Here is a 24626-nt window from a genome sequence, read left to right on the forward strand (position 1 = left end):
ATACACTGGCCACACTACCGTATGTCAAGAACATATTGTAACTGCCAACGAGACTCCTACAACCACTAGGAATCACACAAACCCACAGCCACACTATGACAAACAATTGCAAGGTCTAAAGACTCCATACCCACGACATGCAGGACTAACTTAGTGTACAAAATACTCTGCAAGGACTGCCAAGAACATTACATTGACCAAGCAGGAAGGAAACTAGCCATAAGGATACACGAACACCAGCTCGCAGCAAAAGGACACAACAAACTTTCCCTCATTTCAGTACACTCGGACAACGAAGGTCATCAATTTTACTCAGATGGTGTGACCATCCTAGCCCAAACCAACCATAGACACACGTGGGAATTCCTAGAGGCCTGGTTCTCTACCCATAATGCAATCAATAAACATGTGGAATTAGACCCCATATATAAACCCTTGCAAAAAAGAACTGAAAATGACACAAAACACCAACAGATCGAATCATATAAATACTAAGCAGAGTAGAACAATATCGCTTTATTGGAGGCAGCACTGATGATGTTACCTAGCATGGTGATGAAACGTCTGAACTATAACCAGCCAGCTTGGCGAGCAAATCAACAACCTCACCCACAACCCGAGCTACAAATCTTCGCAAGAATCTTAAACATGACCTTTTGTTCTAGGTTGCCCCACATGAGGAAGCATCTACACTGTCAATTTCCTTTGGCATTTTCTTTACATCAATTAGATCTCATCTCATTCTTTTTAACACCAGAGAGGAAAAGTTTAAACAGTTCAATCTTGCTTCACAGGATGAACCCTTCATCTCTGGAATCAATCTGAGAACCTTCTATGAACTGCCTCCCTCCACTAGTAAGGAGACCGAAATTTTATGCAATACTCCAGGTGCAGTCTCACTAATACCTTATATGGTTGCAGCAATACGTCCCTATTTTTATACTCTCTTCCTTTGGCAATAAATGACAAAATTTCATTTGGCTTCTTTATTCCCTGCTGAACATGCAAACTGGTTTTCTATAATTCATACAATTATGACTTAATTAGGTTTCAAGAAATGTCCATGTGATCTGAGTTTGTAATGCGGAAGAACGACTAAGGAACAAAGCCTAAACAAAAGGGTATACAGACTGTTCCTGTATAGGTTATGTGGTTAGAAAGGACAAAGCATTGAAGGCAGGAAGGGCAAGGAATCATGTGTTGGACAAGATCAATTGCTACTGTTGGAGTAGTACAAGAGCCCACTAGACCACTTAAAATGACCAAATAAGACAGTCTCTGTGTCATTGAGACTGTTGTAATTGTGAGTGTGTGTTTGCAGATTTGCACCTTGTCAATGGTAACCATTTCACTGGGTTTCAGATGGATACAACTTCAGGCAAAAGACAAAGCTAAACGATTGAGTTGGGAGTCAGGGGTCTGACGTAGTGGAGCCCGAGTTAGCAAGATGAATATTACACACACCTACTGCCACATTTGTGAGGGTATAACGTGAGTTCTTGGAACAACATTGGGCATATCTTTGTATTGAATACTTTGAAAATTTCATTTTAGTCTGAAATTTTAATTAATATTTAGCTGATGCTAATTGTTTGTGCAATCCACTGCATGAATGTTCGGCAAACAATTATGTATGTTTAGAATTTGGCCAATTCACCATTAACTTGGGTAATCTGCTCTAGAAATTCAAACAGAATTTCTACTAATCAACTCAATGCATTGTTCAATGGCTGAAAATGTAGTTTCAGTTTGATTTATTGTTGTCACATATATTGAGATACAGTGAAAAGTGGTGTTTTGCCTTCTTTATTCCCTGCTGAAATTGTATACTGGTTTTCTGCGATTCATACAAGCAGATCGTACCATTCAAAGTGCATCAGAGTAGCAAAACAGAGTGCAAAATACAGTGTTATAGCCGAAGAGAAGGTGCAGAGAGAGAGAGTGTATAAGGTGCAATAATTTTACTTTCTCTTCACGGAAGACAAAGGTCTGCTTTGTTCACGATATGAATAAAACATAGTCTAGCGTCTAGTGTTCCTATTAGCAGTGTAACAAAAGCAATACAACGCAATTCATGTATTTAGAGTTCACGTATGCCACTTTAAATCTCTTGGTTGTTTCAGTACTCTATCTTTCCCACGTTTTGATAATTCACGAGTAAAAGTTTGTCTAATTTTGTTAGTTTCCATCTGGAAAATCAGATTGAAATTATTCATTGGGAGTGTGCTTTTGCATTACAATACACCTTATTATATTGAGTATACTTGTTACCACAGCTTTCAGGCAACTGAAAGTAGTACATTGCATTGGAGCAGCATTTAAATTTTCCAGAAATTTCCAAATTGCTTTCGACCTTAAATTTAATTGACGCCAAATTTTATTTGTGTTCTCTCATCATCAAAGTTTTGATCTTATTGAAAACTATCCACAACTGAATAAAGTCCAAATCATAGAATAAAATCCAAATTTCCAGTGAGATGCAATTACAAAGTTCTGAGGGAGGGTCACCAGACCCAAAACATTAACTCTGAATTTTATCTTCACAGATGCTGCCAGACCTGTTGAGCTTCCAGCGACTTCTGTTTTTGTTACAAGTTTTCAGATTTTTTTTCTGCAATCTAATACCATTATGGAAATGATACTAAGGTTACAATTTATTTATTTGCCACCATACAGCCATCATTAAAGCAGAATACAAATTACGGTGAATGTGCTGTTAAAGCTGTGATCCAACAGCAACACGAAGGGAAAGGCATTTGTGAATGCCTCATACTTTAAAAGGAGGGATTTGATTGCAGGTCTGAAGGAGCCTTAAAAGACCTTTCATGTGGGATTTCCTGACTGAGGGGAAGAAAAAGTTGCTTAGCTGATTTATCTTGTGTATGCTTTTCGGTTCACTCTGATTATGGTGAGTATCAATGCACATTTTTAAGCACCCATTTTTAGTCACTGTTCTTTAAAAAAAAATTAAAAACATAACAGTGATGGAGTTTGAATTCCAGCCGGCCAAAATAAACTCTCTTGAGATTTCTTTGGTTCGATCACTATACCTGTTGGATATCCAACTAATATTTCTCTGTAAGCTACAAATGTAACTTCATTATTTAAGAAAGGTGAGAAACAGATAAACCAGGACATTATAGATAAACCAGGACATTAGGCATTGGTCTAATGTGTACTTTGGTAGTCTATCGAACCACAAATTTACTAACAACTGAGGGTTTAAAAGAAATTTGGGCTGATCAGAGAGTAAGCCAATATGAACTTGTTAAACGTGATCTACCATTAACCTACAAAATTGAAAGTAACTGAAGTTGTAGACAGGAGTATGTCTGTAGATGTAGTTTATATAAATTTCCAGAACATATCTAATAAATTTGTATTAAGAGAATACAGATCAGAATTATGGCATCAAGAAAGGTTTCCAATTTTCCCATCAAACTATAACTGACTGCTGCTTGGCCTGCTGTGTTCATCCAGCCCTGCACCTTGTTATAACTGACTGCTTCTGTGTTTTACTATTGAGTGGTGACGACCTTCATTTCCATGTTTTTTTGGCACTTTGGCACTAAGGAATACCTCTGACTTGTATGTTTCTGACCAGTGGCTCAGTACACAGGTACACACACATCTCATGCATCTACCTAGAATGCATCTTATGGCCCTTAGCCTGCTTTTGCAGTGCACTCTCGCTCAGTCACTTTGAGTTTCCTTGCAGACTACCAGCTTCTGTATACTTCTTCCTGAACACGTAGGAACTTTAATGCTGAGTGTCAGGCTGCCAGCTTCTGTGGCTTGCATTGCATTTTAGCTCAGATGAAGAGGCAGACAGCTTGTCACAGAGGAGAGCGCTGAGCCATCGATGAGTGAACATGCCGCTGTGCAGCACCTTGTTATGGCAAATTCCCATCTTCAATATATGCTATTAGTTTACAAGCCAAAAGCACTGAATTTGCTTCAAGCAAAATGGTGAAATGTGAAAATCAATTGGGAGTAGTTCTTAGTGGGGTCAAGAGGGATTAAAGTCATTTAGGGGTTACTGTTTTGGTCATTCAGGGGGCTGATCTGGTCCCAGTCCAAGGTGCTTGGCCCTACCAGAATCTGGAAATCCATGTCCTTTGTCGTCAGGGGATTGTGCCATAGTCAGTTCGACAGGTCAAGTGCAAACAGTTAGGGATTATAGAGAGGTCTGTTGGGATGCTGTGGAGAGATCAGTCTGGGGAGTGAGCCAGATTTCTTTCCCCTTTAAATATGACAAAGGGAAGAATAGAGTATGATGGAAATAGGTGGAAGAGCTGTTCATTGTGATGCACAAGGAGAAGAGCTGGTGAGGCACAGCCAGTGAGTGATTAACACATGTCGATGACAGGAAAGGTTAAGTGGGTTAGAAGGATAAGATGGACAAGAGCCATTGAGTGGACGTGTTATGTGCAATAATGAGAATAGTGATCTTTGAGCCTTGGAAAGAAACATGTGCAATGGCAGAGTAAGACTAAGTGCTGGGCCTCTGCCATGGTGGGCCAGGTACCACATATCTCACGCTACAACACGCTAATTGAAAATTGCACCCATGTTATTGAAGGAAAATTATTGACCTAGTTAGAAGATTGCCTGCATTTTACTTACTAACCAATATGGATAATGCATGTGAATATGAATTGAAAGTATTGACCAGTGCTATCTCGTAGATCAATCTATGCTGAGGTTTTAACAATTCACTGTACTTATTTATTTAATTGGATAATAAAATAGTCATGGATCCAATTATGCTGAAGAATTGATTGTTGATCAAGTAATTATAATAGATGGGAGCATAAAATTGTACAGAAAGATAGATTTCAGCACAAGTCAGAAATGAGATCTTCTATTTTCGACTAAATAAAACATAGGCCTGAGTAATGTATAAATCAAGAAAAGCTAGAACAACCGTAGTTCAGAGATTTACAGTCTATGTATTCAGATCACAAAGATGTGACAAACAGATACAAAAAGTAATCAAAAAAGATGATGGAACGTCAACATTTCTAATTGGAGAGTTTGAACATAAAGCCTTCGTCAGGCCACATCTGGATTTTACAATCTGGGGCATCCCACCTTAGAAACTGAAGTTCAGACTCTTAATAATGTTACAAGATCTAATGGTTAAGGCTATGTAAAGAGATTATATAAACAAGACATGTATTTTCTGGGATGTAGAAAGGGATTGATTGAGAATTTAAAGATTTCAAAAGGAATTCATATGGTAGGTATATTCAGATCAGGAATGATCTCATTGAATATTGGAACAACCTGACAGGGCTGGATGGTGAATTTCTGTATCCATGTTAGCTCTTTAAAAGAGGCAACACAGGTAAGGGAGGTCTAATTGTCTCTGTATTCTCTATGAAATTTAGTGTTTAGATTCTGATGTTTGTGCAGCCAACTAGTTTTTTTTATACCTGCCTTGTAAAAAGCAAATGTAATTTACAGTTGTAACAAACAGATGCTTTGGATACCCAGTGATATGTCCCTTTAAAAATGGTGCTGGCAGCATCATGAGTATTAACAAGATAATTTGAAGCTGCTGAACCCAGTTTGAGGCCTTAATGCTCTTTTAGCAGCAAAAGTTATATTCAGGTCTGTTGTTTGAGTATTTGTCTAATACCTCTTAAATAATGTTAAGTCAATTGAGTTCAGTAGCCAATCCATGCAAAGTATTGCATATCCTATCAACCCTGAACGTGGAAAAATAATCTTCTTGTCTTCCTACTGTTATGTTTATTTGCATATTTCTGAAACGCTTACTGTCCTTGTATTGCCACATAGTCCTTTTCTATCAAACGAAAACAAAGAGGACAAATATCTCATTATAATCAGAAGAATACAATTGGTCAGAAGGCCTTCAGTTAATATAAAATTGTCTATCTATGTTCGTGAACGTACTGCAGTAGTGCGTGATGCTCCATACTGAAGCATCCAGGGATTTCAAGGATACAACGAGGATGACCAAGTAAGGTTAATTATCTGAATTGACTAGAGTGTTAATAATTGTCATGTAACAACACACATCAAACATGATCACCCAAATGTGCTTGGCATTTGGATGATGACATTCAAGAGAGTAAATCATTTCCAAACTGAACAAATTAAGGATACACATTTTGATAGTAAAACATAACGGAGCATGCTGGGTAGCCTGGATATCATTTCTCCCATTCTAATGTATGTGGCATAAATCTCACTTACCTGGATATCACTTTGAATAAAGTTGTAATACAAACATTTGATTCATTCCTGGCCCTACTCATTTAGCGGAAGTGTTGAGCTATCCACGCTAAATATATTAACATTACCGAAAACGGACCGAGCCCTTGAAGAACACAAAGATAGCAGGAAAGAACTCAGACAAGGAATCAGAAGGATTAAAAGGAGCCATGAAATGCCTTTGGCAAGCAGGATTAAGGAAAAAGGCATTTTAGACGTATATAAGAAGCAAGAGGGTCACTACGGAACGAGTAGGTCCACTCCAGGCCAAAGGAGGGCATTGTGCATGGAGCCTGAGGAAGTGGGCGAGGTCCTAAACAAATGCTTTGTATCAGTATTCACAAAGGAGAAGGACACGGAGGAAGAGGTATGTTGATACTCTAGCGCATGTCAATATAAAAAAAAGATGTTGGCTGTTTTAAAAAGCATTAAGGTAGTCAAGTCCCCAGGACCTGATGGGATCTATCCCAGAATGCTGAGGGAGGCAGGTAAAGGAAATTGCTGTGGCCTTGAATGAATTCTTTGTATCTTATTTAATCACAGGAGAGATCCCAGAGGACTGGAGAATAGTCAACATTGTTTCTTTGTTTAAGAAGGGCACCAGGGATAATCTAGAAAATTACAGGCCAGTGAGCCTTATGTCGATGGTACGATATTATTGGAGAACATTCTTAGGAATATGATTTACTCACATTTAGGAAAAAATGAACAGATTAGCAGTAGGCAGCATGGCTTTTTGCAGAAAAGGTTGTGTCTCACAAACTTGATTGAGTATTTTGAGAAAGTGATAAAGATGATTGATGAGGGCAGAGCAGTAGATGTTGTCTATATGGACTTAAGAAAGGTCTTTGACATGGTCCCTCATGGCAAGTTGATATAAAAGGTGAAGTCATGTGGGATCCATGGTGAGCAGGTAAGATGAATATCGAACTTGCTTAATCATAGAAGACAGAGAGTAGCAGGGGAAGAACATTTGGAAATCTGTGACTAGTGGTGTTCGGCAGGTAATCCGTGTTGGGATCCCTATTGTTTGTAATATGTATAAATGATTCGGAGGAGAATGTAGGTTTCCTGATTAGTAAGCTTGTGGATGACACAAAGACCGAGGGAGCTGCAGACAGTAAGGTTTGCCAGACAATATAGCAGGACATAGATAAGCTGGAGACTTGGCCCGACAAATGGCAGATGGATTTTAGTTTGGTCAAATGTGAGGTGATACATTTTGGGAGATCTAATGCAGGAAAAATGTATACAGTAAATGTCAGAACCCTTAGTAATATCAACACACAGAGAAATTTAGAATGTACAGGTCCACAGTTCTCTGAAAGTGGCAATGCCAGTGAATGAGGTAGTCAAAAAGGCATATGGCATACTTATCTTCGTAAGTCACTGCATAAAGTATAAAAATTGACTAGTCATGTTGCAGCTGTATAGAACTTTAGATAGGTCATATTTGGAATATTGTGTACAGTTCTGGTTGGCACACTACCCTAAGGATATGAAGGCTTTGGAGTGGGTGCAGAAACTGTTAAGCAGGTCATTGCTCAGTTTGGACAAACTTGGTTTGTTTTCATTTGACCGTCAAAGGATGAGGGGTGACCTGATAGAAGTTTACAAAATTATAAAACGTACGGATAGAATAGCTAGTAGGAGTTGTTTCTTTTTTCCTCAGGGTAGAAATGTCAATTACTACGGGACATAGGTTTAAGGATAAAGGAGAAAGTTTAAAAGAGATGTGAGAGGCACACTTTTTACACAGGGTATTATGTGCCTGGAATGTACTGCCAGAAGAGGTGGTGGATGTAGATACAATAGCAACGTTTATGAGGCATCTTGACGGATATATGAATAGGCAGGAAATAGAGGCATATGGACTGCATAGAGACAAAAGGTTTGTTGTTTAGAAAGGCAATATGTGTCAGCGTGAACTTGGTGGTCCAAAGGGCCTGTTCCTGTGCTGTACTGTTCTTCTACTTCTTTTATTATAAAAGAGTGAAAATTGAATACCAAACTGAAACTATTTACAATAATATTGCTTATAAAAATTTCTAGTAATTATGTAATCAACACTGTTTTCTTAATGTTTTCTTCGCCTATGAAATTTTAGTTTGAGAGCTGTATTATGTGACTTCCTAAAGGCAAGGCACAACTTTTATTCTCAGAATGAACAATTGGAGTTGAAATCCAGGATGATCACACTCACACACATTCATGTTCGATGCAGTTATTTGTACAATTTTTAAAAAATGTCCAATAACTTAATTCAACCCCATTTAGGTACTGTGATGCAGTTTATTAGGTAGTCAAATCTAAAATTCTGAATTATCAGATAATTTGAATTCATGAATCTCTTTGTAAAACGCCTAGATATACTATTATTTTCTCTTAGTTATACATTAATGGTAAGTTTTGAATTCAATGTTTAACCCAAAAAAAAGTAATTTGCCGTGTTTTAAAAAAAAAGGCCAACACTGCAAAGGCATTTCTTTGTTTTTCTGCTCGATGTTAAGTAACCATAGAAAACAGCTAATGAACACAAGTAGACAGAGATACCTGCAGGGAACTTTAATCTATTTAGTCCTTTATCTCAAGCAGTTCCCTACAGTGATGGCGTTTACATTTGCTCTTTTCTTCTCTCTATCAGCATTGTGACTGAAATGCGAGTACAACAATCCACAGCCCATGTGGTGGTGATAGTTTCTCTACAGGTTGATTACTTTTGCTCCCTGCCAGCAGAATCTGCTTAATTGCAGATGATGTTTCTTTTCTCCATTCTGTCATTCCTTTTATGTAGATCCTCCACAATGGCAGTGATTGCTTCCTGGAATTGGATTTTCTAAAATTTATTGTGTTTGTGTGGATTTACTACCAGGAGAATTATTGGCAGTGAATCTACTTGTAGTCTTATCATTTCCAGACAGTTTTAATGTTGGCAGTAATAATTACTGACAGAGCCATTAGGCCTGATTAGTCAAATAATTTAGTAGAGGAACCGGAGGGAAATTTCCAGTTATATTTTACCTTATAATTCCAATGTCAACTCTTGAATTGTAACAGTTAGAGTGGGTTGTCAAGGAATGTGTCACTAAAAATATTCTGATATTATTTCTCTTCACAATGTATTGAATTCATGCTCATTACCTGTCCTGATAAAGAATATAAATCCCAATGAATGTGTGGAACTTTGCTCTATTTTCCTTCAAAATCTCTATTTTCCCTAACACAGGAAAGAGTACCACGATAAAAGTTGATGCTGCACTGCCCAAGAAGTACAATTAATTTGCAATTTGCACATTTGTTGTTTAATAAGATTCATGTAAATCATGCTGGTGTACTTGATTACAAGTCTAACATAAGTGACAGAGAAGATACCAGTCTAGAATGTACATGTGAAGAGAGAAGTCTTAGGCAGTGCACGAGAGAGTGGTAATTGTTTTGTTTCCATCCATTCATAGAAAGTTATCAATGTTAGACTACATAAGGAGCTGAAGAACCTGCCTTAATGATAAGGAATGAGCAACCTAAGGGACAGTATTTGTGCAGACACACAGCCCACAGTTATTCCAGATTGTACGTGGAGCAAAGTGTCTAGAGCCAAGATCTGAAGTTGAAAGAGTCTGCAGGACACAGCTGAAGAAGGATGACTCCAATTGCAGGACATTACTTCAGAAGTTTGGAGGAAAGAAAACAGGAAAAGAACATTCCGAAAGTGAGGGAAACACCCCAGAACATTTGGATAACATGAAGACTCCAGAAGAATCTTGGGAGACTTTAAACTTTAGCTGTGAATTTTTAATACTCTTAAACAGTTAAAAACACAGGATTGGAACTTATTTCAACTGTGAAAAGGAAAAAACCTAAATACTCACCCAGATCAGATAGGCATGATGGTCTATAAGGATGCCAGCCTTGATAGAGACCTTGCCACTGAGTCAACCATTTGATAATGCAGAATGCTTGCAACAAGATCAGAAGTGAGAGCTTGGAAGAGGCAGTTTCAGCATTATGAAACAAATTCAAGCTTTATGCATGAAGAAGCATGTGCAATCAAGTCATTGTGTCTTTATATGCTGTAATAGCTGATGATCTGGTAAGATAAAACATGGAAGAAAGAACTGCAGAGTATGATACATTGATTAAAATATTCAACACATACTTTAGCTTCCTTTAGCTCCAAATGAAATTTAGTGATAGAATGGCTGAGATTGAATCAGTGATCTCTGCAATTCCGAGAATCAGTAGAAGCCTATATAATGAATTTATATCAACTGGCAGGATGTTGTGGCTACAGGACTTTGAAGGATGAATTAATTAGAGATTGCATTATAGTAAGTGTGTGGTATGAAAAGTTACCAGAATTCTCCAATACAAAGAAGATTTTTCATTTCAATGGGCAATCTATTTCAACACATACATAGAAATAAGGATTGCAAATTGGTCAGTCCTATTACGATCCCAGCTAATGTTGCTTCTGGACAAGTCAGATCATACTTTACTTTGTTTTGGTTTTAAGGAGGTGGTCTTTCTTTAAAATGGAAGCATGCAGTTTTGCAGAAACAGCAGTTCAGAAAACAAAAAAACAAATGAGGATAAGAGAATAAACCAGACTATTTGCTTAGAGCACAAATTTAAGATTAAGAAAAACACATTGTAAAATATAATCCTATTAATCCCAAAACTCTCCTTCACACATCTTAAAGTACCTCTTATTCAGTACTGACATCAAGCAGTCCCTTTTTCTAACAGAGAGATAGTAAGAACTGTGAAGCTGGAGTCAGAGACAACATAGTGTGGAGCTGGAGGGGCACAGCAGGCTAGGCAGCATTAGAGGAGCAGGGAAGTTGACGTTTTGGGTTGGGAGAAAAATTTTCTAACACCTTGATTGGTTGAGTTTGACTTCAACTCCAAGTTTAGGAAATCTGGTAGCTTCTTCCGGGAGCTATTGTCTACCTGAGCTTAAATAACCTCAGCTTCAAATAACCTCTTCAGGTTTTTATCCAAACATTCCAGTCTAGGACTATCATTAACTCCTCATTCTAAGGTAACATTGTCTTAACAAATCTAAATATCTTTCCACTTTTCAGGATCAACTGTACACATGAAAACATCTGCAGAACTTCTAGAAACTGAAAATAAAACTGAAAAATGTCTTTCTTCTATGTTAGGTATATTTCTCCCAGGTTTAAAACAAACTAGTCCAGAAGTTTCTAACAGAATCCTTGAGGCAGTCTGTAATCTGAATATATCTAGTTTAGTCTTGGCATTTGAATTCAAGGAAATATCTGGAATTAAGAATCTAATGATGACTGTGAATCCATTATTATTTGTCAGAAAACCCACTTGGTTCACAAATGTCCTTTAGCGAAGGAAACTGCCATCCTTACCTGGTCTGGCCTACATCTTGACTCCAGACCCACAGCAATGTGGTTGACTCTGAATAGCTATCTGGGCAATTAGGAATGGGCAATAAATGCTGCCTGGTCAGTGATGCCCTTATCCCGTGAATGAATAAAAAAGGTCCAGACCCAAAACGTCAGCTTTCCTGCCCCTCTGATGCTGCCTGGCCTGCTGTGTTTCTCCAGCTCCACACTTTGCTATCTTATAAATAAAAAGCCGGTCTGCTCTGAAAACTAACACTCTCAAACTTTATTTAAAATCACCATTTCTGCAGGAACACTCATATTAATTATGAATTCTTTCAGACACGCACAACGTGTATACCGCTACTTCAAAATCCACAAATTCAAACTTGAATGAAATTAAACATGTATATCAATCATAGACTGTGAGGAAACAGTGATGATTCTTCTGACACAGTTGCATGGGTAGGTTCCAGGAATCCATTGTTAGCCTTCAGAAAGTTTCTAAAAAAAGTAAGAATCAACCATGTTAGAAGCAAGACTAGAGAAATACAGACTAAACCCACATTCTAATTTAAAGGGAAAGGGATGGGGGTCAGTACCAAGCCAAGTTGGCTTTAACTAATAATAACCTTGCATTCAGCCATGAATGGCAGAATAGACTTGATGGGCCAGATGGCCTATTCCTCCTCCTATTTCTTATGTTCTTGTGTTCATCTTTGGCATGCATTCTGAGTTGGCTTTGATGGAAGTTGTACAAAAGTGGGGGTCAAAAGCATTTGAGTTTGGGTTTTCCTGCTCTTGCAGCCTGCTTCGTGGGTTGAGCTTTGGGAAGTAGGCAGTAAAGTGAAAATGTATACCTAGCTTAGTCTTGTGGTTCTTACCCCTTCCATGCAGACACATAGAGGCACAATCCCAATGCTCTCCCCACCCCAACAGACAGACAACTTCACTAAGAGCCTCCTTTCTACATGTGTGCATTCTCTCTCACCCTGGTCCTCTCTCTCACATACACACACTCACTCTCCCCACCTCCCTCCCTCTTTTCTCACAAACATACCCATCTCTTTCCTGCTTTCCACATGCACACACTGAACTCTACTGTCACTCCCACAGTCACCCTTATACCCTCTTGTCTCTCCCATACAATCACTCATCACCCCACTCCCCCACACATGCACACACTTTAACCAGTTCACGCATTCATGCTGTGCAGGCTCAGAAGGCCTTTAGAGGGATATGGACTGCATGTGAAGCATTGAGTTTCATCATCCCTTGACCAACTCATTGCACTTTTACCCTTCCCACTCAACACCCCAACTCCCTGATTTGCTGGTAAGCATCCTATCCATTACAGTACTCTCGACCTCCACCCCTCCCAGCAGATTTGCCAGTACTCATGACATCTAGGCTTTAGGCTTAATAAGTGTGTGGACATCAAGAAAGAAAATCTCCAAGGGCCGGACCCACATTCAAGGTTAAGTAATAAAGTTAAAGATCAAATCAAACTTATGTGAAGGGGGCATGCAATTACAAAAATTGTGGGTAGTAGGTTGAAAGTTTGGATAGATAATAAAAACACTGACTACAATTTAATAGGGAGGGAAAAATTGGAATGCTAGAAATAGCTAAGTAAAAATATGAAAGTAGTAAGAATTTTTTTGGTTTTTAAAGAGGAAAAGAATTAACAAAGTGAGCATTTGCTCAATAGAAAGTGAGTCTGGCAAATTAATGACAGAAAATAAGGAAATGGCAAATTAATTGAACAGGTATTTTTCATTGGCATTCATCATAGAAGGACATTTACAAACACCAGGGAAGTGGTACTGAGCTTGTAGCTGGAGCCTCATGCAAGTAAGTGTCTAAGTCCTAGTGACTTCATCTTAGGGTTTGAAAAGAAATGATTAGTGAGACAGTCATGAGTTGGCTTCATTTATCAAAATTTCCTAGATTCATTGAAGGTTCCATTAGTTTAGGAAACAATGAATGCAATTTCCTTATTCGATAAGGGAGGGAAACATTAAACAGGAAACCATAGTTTGCTTACCATCTGATGGAGAGGTGTGAGAATCTGTTAGTAAAGACATTGTAGCAAGGCATTTAGAAAAGTTCAAGATAATTGGGCAGAGTCATCATGGTTTTGTGAAAGGGAAATCATGGTTAATCAATTAGGCCTTTGACAAAGTAGTCTGCTGTGGACAAAAGGGAATCAGTGGATGTTCTTTAGTCAGACTTTGCAGAATGCATTTGCTGAGGTGCCACATCAAAGTTTATTGTGGAATTAAATTAAATATAGTCGGTGACTTGGCCTCCAAGGGCTTCTGTGGTAAAGAATTCCACAGGTTCCCAATCTTTTGAGTGAAGCAAAATTTCCTCACCTTAGCCCTAAGTGATCTACCCCATACTGAAAAACTCTGTCCCTGGTTCTAGACTCTGTAACCAGGTGAAACATACTCTCTACATTTAGAATTTTCAATGTTTCAATCAGATCTCCGCCGACACTTTTAAACTTTAATGAACACAAAGATGTAAATGTGTTAGAGGCAGTTCAGAGAAATTTTACCAGACTAATAACTGGAATGGGCAGAGTGTCCTATGAGCAAATGTTGGACAGGCTAAACTCCACTGGAGTTTTGAAGAGAAAGAGCTGATTTGATTGAAGCAGACAAGATCCTAAGGCGTCTTAACAGGGTAGATGGCGAAAAGATGTTTACTCTTGTGGAAGAGTCTAGAATTAAGTGTCACTATTTCAAAATACGGGCTTGCCCATTTATAACATTTTTTTTTCCCTTGAGGAATTCATGAGTCTTTGGAACTCTCATCTTTAAAAAGCTCTACAAAAATCCAAATTGCTGTTATTGTTATGAACTATCATGCATAGACGGAATTAGGATACAGAGCAATACAATCTAATCAAATGTCAGTACAGGCTTCAGCAGTTGAGTGGCTTAGGCCTGTTTTTAATTAGATTTGATTTGATTTGATTTATTTCTGTCGCATGTACCGAGGTACAGTGAGAAGTGTTGGCTTACATGCTTTACAGGCAGATCGTACCGTACAAGTGCATCAGGGTAACAAAGCAGAGTGCAGGATACAATAGATATAATGGCTATGAGTAAGTTCACAATTATGCCTTTACAAATTGAGTTCTCAAGCATCAGGTTTATCTGATGTGACTATTTTTAATTTGGATGGAACTGTTAATTAATAGGCAATACTGTATGAGAAATCTTTTATGCTTACTGATAATGTGCTGTGTGGCTAGAATTCCACTTCTGGTTTGACTCTGAGGTAACCCTGAACAAATTCCCTGGGACAAAGCTAATTTGCTATTCTGGGCAGGCTAGGAGCTACAGTCCATTAAATGATTGACCACCATGGACAGGGAAGAGAAAACAATGCATCTGCAAAGTCAAAATTGCTGTTGCTACTCAAATGAGCATGCAACTTTGAAAATTCTGGCAGTATAGACATCAAACTACAATAATGTCCTCAGGGTACACTTTTTCATGACAGCAAGGGCAAAGACCGCAAAGTTCAACGCTATCTCTCTGTGGTTCTTTGGACAGAAAACATAACAAATGGAGATTGACTCTGAAACATGGAGAAGAGGAAGCTTAATAAGGTGGAAGAGCAGACATTGTGGAAGAAGGTAGAAATGACAGTCAGTGGCACCCCTCGACATTTTCTACATGCATGCTGTTGTGCCTATGGTTGATATATTTTCACCTTCTTTGCCTTATCCAGAAAAACAAATCAATGTTTTACAATTAGCAAATGTGACCAGCAGGCAGCTTTCCATTATAATTCTGAAAACCTTGGCTGTGCTATACTGTAGTGCTTGCCCTGATCGATCCAGACACCTGAAAGGAGACTTTACTATTCCGATCATCTCTTCAATCGTATTTCTTGTTATCCCAAGTTCTTTATTGCCCCTATTCTCTGCTATTCTTGACTGGGGTGGTAGGGTTATCAATCATGAGTAGAGAATATCCCTGATCACTAAGCAATCATCCAGATACATGCCTCTGGCTGAATATTACCGAACTGATAAACTGCTGCAGCCCACAAGTGTTGTAGAAAGCATCCTGGATAGCATGCATTTAAAATTAAGAATAATGCAGCTGGTATCACACACCAGCTGGATATTGAGTGAAAGGGTTTTCTGTTCATTTGTTTTAGTGGGAGTTTATATGGTGCCCTTCATGCCATGAGTGCCATTGATGCCCTGAACCTGAGGATCTTAGCCACTTGTGTTCTCTGCTTTGCTGGGTCCATATGGGACGAAATGAATTGAGAGGACTAACTGAATGGGGCATATCAAAAGGGCACCTGTTGCCTACTTCATGTGAGGGCAGACTACACACTGCCTTATCCACTTTATATCTCCACAAAGCAGCCTGGAAAGATCTAGTGGTGTAAAAATGTTGAGCAGTTGCAGCTTTTGTAGTGGATAGGGCTACATCTGTAGCCAAATTGGCTGTAATTCAAGAGCTGACAGCTGGCATAATTCAAATATAACATCAGGTAGACAGTAACAACCAGCATGACCACTTTGTGATGATTTTAACTCTACTCAAATAACGAAACCAGACAGTTGGAAGTTAAACTCTCCCTGGTTACTTTCACTCCTGAATCTGCTTGGATCTGGCTCACCAAACTTTTTAATTGGCTTTGTTGAGCAATTTGATTTGGTAAAGAAAGGCTGAATAGGCTGGGACAGTTTTCACTGAAGTGTAGGAGGTTAAGAGATGACCTTGTAGAGGTTTAAAAAATCATGAGGGGTATAGATAGGGTTAGTGATAGGTGTCTTTTCCTTAGGGTAGGAGATTTCAAGACTTGGCAGCGTATTTTTAAGGTAAGAGGAGATAAATTTTAAAAAAGACTGAGGGGCAATTTTTTTTACATGGAGGATGGTTCTCGTGTGGAATGAACTTCAAGGAAATGGTGGATGTGGCCACAGTTGCAACATTTAAAAGACACTTAGGTACATGAATAGGGAAGGTTTGGAGGGCTATGGGCCAGGAGCAGGCAGGTGGGAATAGTTTAGTTTGGGATTATGTTTGGCATGGACTGATTTGACTGAAGGGTCTGCTTCCATGCGGTATGACTCTATGATAGGGTTTCACATTAAAAGGCAATTCTTAAAGATATCACTGGGACGCAACAACACTTTATTAGGAGGCCTGAGCAGAAAATGCTAGACAACTCAATGTGGGAATGGCTCAATGCCAGAAGAGGCTGACAGTGGTGAAATGGTGTAATGTGGATAATGAGATTAAACCATCACTCTAATGAGGCTGGAATTGGTCTATACCAACAATATGGTTATAGCAACTACAGGTTATAGTGAATCAGCAGCCCATTTTTTAGAAATTTCCTTCTTTGTTTAACTTAAGAATTTTAGCATTTTTTATGAAATCAATGGACATTTGTAACAGTTTGCTGATTTATTATGAGCCTGTTTTATATTGCTGGCTTAGAACAAGTTCACCCCACTTGTTTAAAAATCTATAGTATATAGGATGTTGACATCACTGACTAGACCAGCCTAATTGCCCATGTTTAATTGCCTTGAACTACTGCAGTCCTGGGATATGGGTATACCTTCAGGAAGAAGTCCCAGCAGTAATGAATTAACAGCAAAGGTACCAAGCTAGCATGCTTCACTGCTATGTGCCACCAATGGCAAAAATATTAGACTATTTTTACAAAATCTCCACAAGAAATATTTAGGTCTGCTGTGATTTCAGTCCTCCACTCCTATCCCCACTTCCTACTCCCCCAGAAAAGCTGGAACAGCCCAACAGGATCCAGGTTAGAATTAGGACAAATCAAGGATGTTCATCTCGTCTGTAACACTGTCTAGAATATGTATAATGTGTTTCATTGCTGGGCTGCGTCTTTAGCCCTGGATTAAGAATGCAGAAAATATCTTCTCCACCGAATACTACTTTCCAGATATAGGGCCAATCACAGGTAGAGGATATTATCATGCACAAGTTCTGCTGCAGAGGAAATACAAAGCCAAATTTCAAATCTGACATCCCTTGTGATGTAGAATGGTCAGAGGAAGACAGATACTGCCTTTTTTTCTCATGGCAGCGTGTTGCCATATTTTGAGATTTGAACATCCCGCACCACTTATATCCATTTTGACAACTTAAAAAGGGTAAGCATGCAAGTTAACTATGAGGTTAGGGTTTGCCAGGTGGATAGGGAGTAAGTTGCCAAGTAAGAAGGGTGCCAAGTTGGGTATGGTAGTAGGTGGATTGAGGTAGTGTGCAAGTGAATCAGTTTATGGATGGTGCGTTTAGGGTTGGATAGGAGATACTGGATTTGGTGGTATGGGGCAGAGCTGCAGGTCCTTGGGAGAGAGGCCCAGGGAATAGTGTCAGATCGGGGTGAGTGTTGGGTCCAATGGTGGAGAAGAAAGTTTTTTGGCACCTGAGGGGAGAGAGGCTGTCAGTTCAGGTCTGGGATGTTATAAGGAGTATGCGGAAGATGCAACTGGGGTGTGTGCTAAGTTGGGGGTTAGTTGAATAGTTAATTATGTTTGACTAGATTTTAGTGGTCTAACTTTTCCTGAGCATCTATTTATTTAACTGTAGTGAAACCCTCCAAATTCTCTGAGGTGTGGGGGAATTGTCAAGTGGAATCTTTGATTTCCCAGGGTACTTCCGTTGTACTATGCTACTTTTTGGTTCTGAAGGGTTCTGATGCATAACTCCCATCTGTACTGCATAAATGATTATCTAGCCATTGGAAAAATGGGACCATTGTCTCCTTTATCTCACTCAGTACTCTGTGCACATTGATTTTCTTTAGTATTGCCTCTTGGTTCCCATACCTTTGTAAGTTAGTTTAACCCTTCCCAATTGCACAGCAAATTGCCCCAGAAGAAACTCAATCCCAACTCTCTTTAGGTGCAACTTATTTCGCCTGTACAGGACCCACCTTGCTAGAGCTGCATCTTGAAATTTCAAGTGCTGCCTCTAATGCTATTGTTCCAGCCATGCATTCATTTCCTTTATCTACCGAAATCTGTACTCTCTGGCTTTCGATACTTCGAGTAATCTGGAAATACTATTTCTGGGGTCTTGCTTGTTATTTGCTTACCTATCTTTTGTATTCTGAAAGCAGGACCACATCCATCTTTCTACCTATGGCATTGGTACCAACATGGACCACACCTGCTGGCTATTCACCTTCTCTTGGGGTGCCCTACAACTGTTCATAAACATACTTAATTCTAGAATCAGGGAAGCAACACGTTATGTTGGATTCATGTCTGCAGCACCTGTCAATTCCGCTAAGTTTTGAATCTCTTACCAGTATAGCTCATATCTTCATTTCCCCACATATAGCTGAGCCAACCTCTACATTACCTGCCTGGTTGCTTAATTTCCTCTCCCTTCATACTCTTAAATAGTGCGGTCACTACATCTATAAAATGCATTATCCAAGAAGCCCCCAGTCTCTTGGATACACTGCTATAGGAAGGATGTTGTGAAACTTGAAAGGGTTCAGAAAAGATTTACAAGGATGTTGCCAGGGTTGGAGGATTTGAGCTATAAGGAGAGGCTGAATAGGCTGGGGCTATTTTCCCTGGAGCATCGGAGGCTGAGGGGTGACCTTATAGAGGTTTATAAAATCATGAGGGGCATGGATAGGGTAAATAGGCAAGGTTTTTTCCCCGAGGTGGCGGAGTCCAAAACTGGAGATATGGGTTTAAGGTGAGAGGGGAAAGATTTAAAAAGGACCTAAGGGGCAACGTTTTCACGCAGAAGGTGGTGTGTGTATGGAAGGAGCTGCCAGAGAAAGAGGCTAGTACAATTACAACATTTAAAAGGCATCTGATGGGTATATGAATAGCAAGTGTTTAGAGGGACATGAGCCAAATGCTGGCAAATGGGATTAGATTATTTTAGGATATCTGATCGGCATGGACGAGCTGGACCGAAGGGACTGTTTCTGTTCTGTACAACTCTATGATTCTATAACTGCTGTTCGGACCCTGAGCTGTTCTAAACAACACACGCCTCTTGTGCATATGGTCGCGTAGGATAGAGGAAACATTCTGGACATCCCTCAAAGCACAGATGTACACTTGAGCTGAGAGCTTCACTGGCATTCGTCTAACTTTTAGATATTAAACCTTGCTACTAATTAATGAACATTGCATTTTTGATGGAAAGATAAACTCACCAACTACTCATATTCTTTTTTTGACTCAGTTAAATGTAGAAAAAGTGAATGCATTATTTAACTTCTTTTTTAAAAGTTACATTCTTAAAGCTGAGCTGCTGGGAAAGTTGCCCAAATATGAAGAAATGGAAACAAAGCTACAATATTCACCAACGAATCAACTCTCAGTTTCATGTGATGTTCCAGTTTGATTTTGTTTTCACCTTTGGCAAACTTGTGCATACTCTGGTCCATTTCAGATTTCTATTCTCTCCTCAAGTCAGTGACTCATTGTGATTTAGCAAATGAAGGGATCTGAGTTAATTTATGCTCCAGCATTCATGTTGAGGTTTGCAGCCAGATCCTAATTCTGACTATGCCACTCAATATGTATCTGTTTGCATAACAAAGTTGATTTGGATTCCTCTCTATATTGTAGGATTCTGATCTCCAAGATTAATGAGGCTTCCATCTGTTTCAGGCAGGCGTCTATTTCCTGGTCTGCTCCAAAACGACAGCAGGCTAGAGATGAGTGGGAATGGGATGAGAGGTACTTCACAATGATCTTGATCTTCCTCAAGCCTCATTTCCGTTAGAAATAGTATGATAGTTAAATCAAAACCATCTCTTATACATAGATTTCTGAAACTTTCATAATAATATTTTGATAGTGTTGAGATTTTTTTGAAAAAAAATCAGATTATTAAACTTGCAGCTTGATACCACTACAGTGAAACTTACAGTTGGCACCACTTTCAGAATCCACACATCACAGTCATCTACATTAAGCAAATGGTGTTAACCATTTGTCACTACCATAACAGCCAATTATGAAGGCATTGCTTGCAATGTATTGAACTTTGAATTCAGCACTTAGTGATTTAAAATATCTGCTATTTTCGGGAAATGTCATGTAATCAAGCTGCTTCAATAAGCTGTTTTCGCACAATTTACAGCTAAGGAGAAACCCAGATAGTGGAGATGTTGTGAATATTCAATCAGCTGAAATTACTATTAACAAGAATGCCCCCACTGTTCTGTTGTATTACCAGGAATTTCTCAAATGTTCACAATTTGCCAATCTGACAATTTGAACTCGTGTCCTCTGAATTGTTAGTCCAGTTCCATAAACACCTGGCTACTGTACTGCTGCACAAGGACTCCCTTGTTCTATTTCTGATTAGTGTCCTGGGATCATTTACATCCACCTTATCCGACCGACATGGTCTCTAGTTAACATTTCAACTGAAAGACTGCATCTCCAACAGCACAGCACTGAAGTAGAAGCTGAGATTGTATATTCAATTCTCTAGAGTGAGGCATGAAACCAGAATCGATTGAAGGAAGCGTGTGCTCACATTGAGTGAGGTCTGACATATAGAATGATTCTATTATAGAAAAAAAAGCATGAAACCAAATATGGTATTTAAACTTTAGCAGAAGCACAAGGTATTCCACTTAGTATACCATTCTGAAAAGATTGCCTTTCCTTTTGAGTTTTTTTTTAGATTTAATATTGGAGTTATCTTACATAGAGAACATTGCCAAGGGTAGGCTGTGGAAATGTTGCTTTAAGAAGTGGGCAAGGAAGCAGTAAGAAAGGTATATTTAATTGCTAATCTTCTGCAAGATTTGAAGTGTTTTGCACCCTGTTCAACAGTCTTAAGGGTAAGGAAGTTGACACTCAGAACTTCCTAGTGAGTGATATTTTTAAACTATCATGGTGGCAGGTGTCTGTGCATCCTGGGTTTGGTGTCATCCAGAGGGCCTTTAGGTCTAAATGAGTGAAGTTTTGAATTTCATTTCTTTTCTCTGGTTTTGTTGCATTGGTCAGCTCCTTCTGGTCCAGATAGTAATAATCTACAGAATAATGACTGAGACATGCACAGAAGCCGCAACATAGTGTGCCATTAAAGACCAAATAAGTAATATTCTCTTAGTTGTTTGTACACAAATCCCCCGAAGTGTTGGCCAAATTTTCACTCTCTAAAGGCTGCGTACATCAGTTTACACAGGTATTAAGCCAATTACTTTGCAATGAGAATTCAAATAAACAAGTGTATGAACACCAGCACAATTCCATTTACTTTATACCAGCAAGCACATTTTTTTTAACAAGGCTAATGATGATGAAAATAACTTTGACAATATCTGAAGCCCATTTTGTCCAATGGAACATTCTGGGCTGTGATTTATCAGTACACTCTAAGCTACTATGTCTCTTATGAATTTTGTTTTGCCCATATTAAATATTTTTGATTTAGTAGCAAAAGTTTAATTTAAACTTTAAATTAGCACGTTCTTATTTCTTGTGCAGTAAAAATATTTTACTCAGAAGAACATAAAAATGTTATGTTCTGTGAAACACACCTAATTTATTTTCCATGCTGGTGCATGCCAAATATAATCACATTGGCTTCGTGTTATGACGGAAGGTGATATATCTCTCCCATCAGTCTCAGAACATTTACTTTTCATTAACAGTTAAATGCATACATGAAACATATTTGAAAGGGTTCAGTGCATTCCTTTTCTGGAATTGTACTTTACGTTGATGAATTGATGCAATCAAAGCGTTACAAACTGAGGGTGGAAACCGGCATGTCGCTTTTGTGGCATGTTGTAATAGCCAGACAGCAATTTAAAATCTACCAGTATGTAATGTTACCACATAACTAGGTACATTCTTGTTCATTTTTACTTAACTGTTTAAAAGCCAACAACAATACAGCAGTGATTTATGTTTGTTTCGCTTGATCATTTCTAACATAACAGTTTTTCTTCCATTGCTTGTCTTGTTTTCTCTTAGCTCATCGTGCGCATGACTCTCAAGCCATTTCCACTGAACATCTGACCACAAAAATTCCCTCTCTAGACTCCATGTAAGCTGACTTTTCAGATGGCTCCCCCATGTTAGAAGCAGTCCCTGTCCCCTTTAAAACTGATATCACAATCCCTCTCCTCAAAATAAACCACACTTGACCCTTTTGTCCTTGAAAAGTAACATGCCATCTGAAACTTTCTTTCCTCACCATTGTCCTTAAATATGTTGTTGTTTTACAAATCTCTGTTTCATCTGTTCACTATGCCATGTTTGAGATCTGTCCATCAAATTTTCCTCCTCCAAAAATAGTCCAAATCAAATTATGAATACCAATCTTCATAATTGTTTTGCTATGAATTATTTCTCCTTGTCCACATTCACCTCAATGCAACATTGAAACAATTAACTATACCATTATATTGAAATGCCTTTCCTCCATTGTCTAATTTAGTTGGACCATGTTTGCTCATCTTGAGGTTTGGCTATCTAATTGAAGCCAGTTTAGGGCCTAATGAGGCAGTGGTACTATCTCTCCCTCTGGGCCAGACGTCCAGAGTCAAAGCCCACTAGGTCAATAGGTGTAATGTAACATTTCTGAAAAGGTTTATTAATATAAGTGTATTTACAAATGACTTCTTTTGTCATTCCTGCACTTTGACCATGGCAATCTCCTATGGATCAGTCAATAAACTTGCTCAATTCATGCTTACTTTTGACAACTCCATTCGTGGACTTAGAGTCAATGACGAGAAACAGTTCTTCCTTTCGGTCATCTCTGTGGATTTTCTACTATTGCTACGCTGTCAGACTACTTATCAGACATGTATTATTGAATCAGCCACTATTTCATCCAGCTAAAGTGATCTTTTTGGCTTCTTGCATAATCCCCATTTATTTTCCAGTGACTCCAATTCTTTGCTAGACTATTAAATCCATCAGAAATGGACTGCATCTTCAAAACGTTAGCATTAGTTTGCCCTGAAATTGAGATTGCTGCTGTATTTCCTCTCCATCACAAACACAAGTATTTCTCCCTCCATAATGGTGACTTATATTTCCAGCTCAGCCCAAATGCTGCTGAAATTCTCAGCCATTCTAAAGATGCAATTGTCAAATTAGTTATGGCTTTCACCATACAGGGAAAAAATATTAGCATAATTTAATTCATAAATATGCTGTTGAGCCTTATGACCATATATGTTTATTATACTTCAAACTATAACTTATAATTGCAAATATTAGTTAAAATTATATAAATTGCATCTCAAAGTTCCTTCACTAATTAGTATTTGATACAGATTTACATTTTAAAGGATTGCTGGTCACTTTGTGAAGATTGCAGTGTATGTCTAATGCTGAATAGAATTGCTTTCACCCTTTCAGTTCTGTTGGATTTCTTTGGCAGCACAGTGGTTAGCACTGCTGCCTCACAGCGCCAGGGACCTGGGTTCAATTCCACCCTTGGGCAACTGTCTGTGTGGAGTTTGCACATTCTCCCTGTATGTGTGGATTTCCTCCAGGTGCTCTGGTTTCCTCCCATAGTCCAAAGATGTGCAGGCTGTGTAGATTGGCCATGCTAAATTGCCCATAGTGTTCAGGGATGTGTAGATTAGGGGGATGGGTCTGTGTGGGATGCTCTGAGAGTTGGTGTGGACTTGTTGGGCTGAGGAGCTTGTTTTCACACTGTAGGGATTCTATGAAACCAGCAAAAATTTTTCAGTCCTTCTATTACGTATGTCTTCTGGTACAGTGGAAAGATAAGTATTAACCAAATGATTATTGAACATCAATAGTGACTTCAGTTAAAACAGAATTTTGCTCTTTGATACAATGGAATTTAATGGCAGTAAAGTGTTATCCCAGCTGTACTGAGAGATAAGAATTCAATTAAACATTATTACCTTGGAAATTACCTTGAAAAGTATGGCATAATCCTAAAAAATGCTTTTGGTATTTTAATAGAGCTGCTCATTCATTAAAAATCGGTCTTTGTGCAATAACTTTCAAAGAGC

The 24626-nt window shown here is 38.7% G+C and overlaps 1 protein-coding gene across 1 annotated transcript in view; it reads left to right on the forward strand.

Moving 5' to 3' along the window:
- The window catches only part of unc5a (unc-5 netrin receptor A), a 264346-nt gene that overhangs the window by 3608 nt on the left and 236112 nt on the right, over positions 1-24626 (forward strand). The window lies entirely within an intron of this gene.

This window comes from Rhincodon typus, chromosome 12, assembly GCF_021869965.1.
Source record: "Rhincodon typus isolate 14 chromosome 12, sRhiTyp1.1, whole genome shotgun sequence".
NCBI classification, from domain to species: Eukaryota; Metazoa; Chordata; class Chondrichthyes; order Orectolobiformes; family Rhincodontidae; genus Rhincodon; species Rhincodon typus.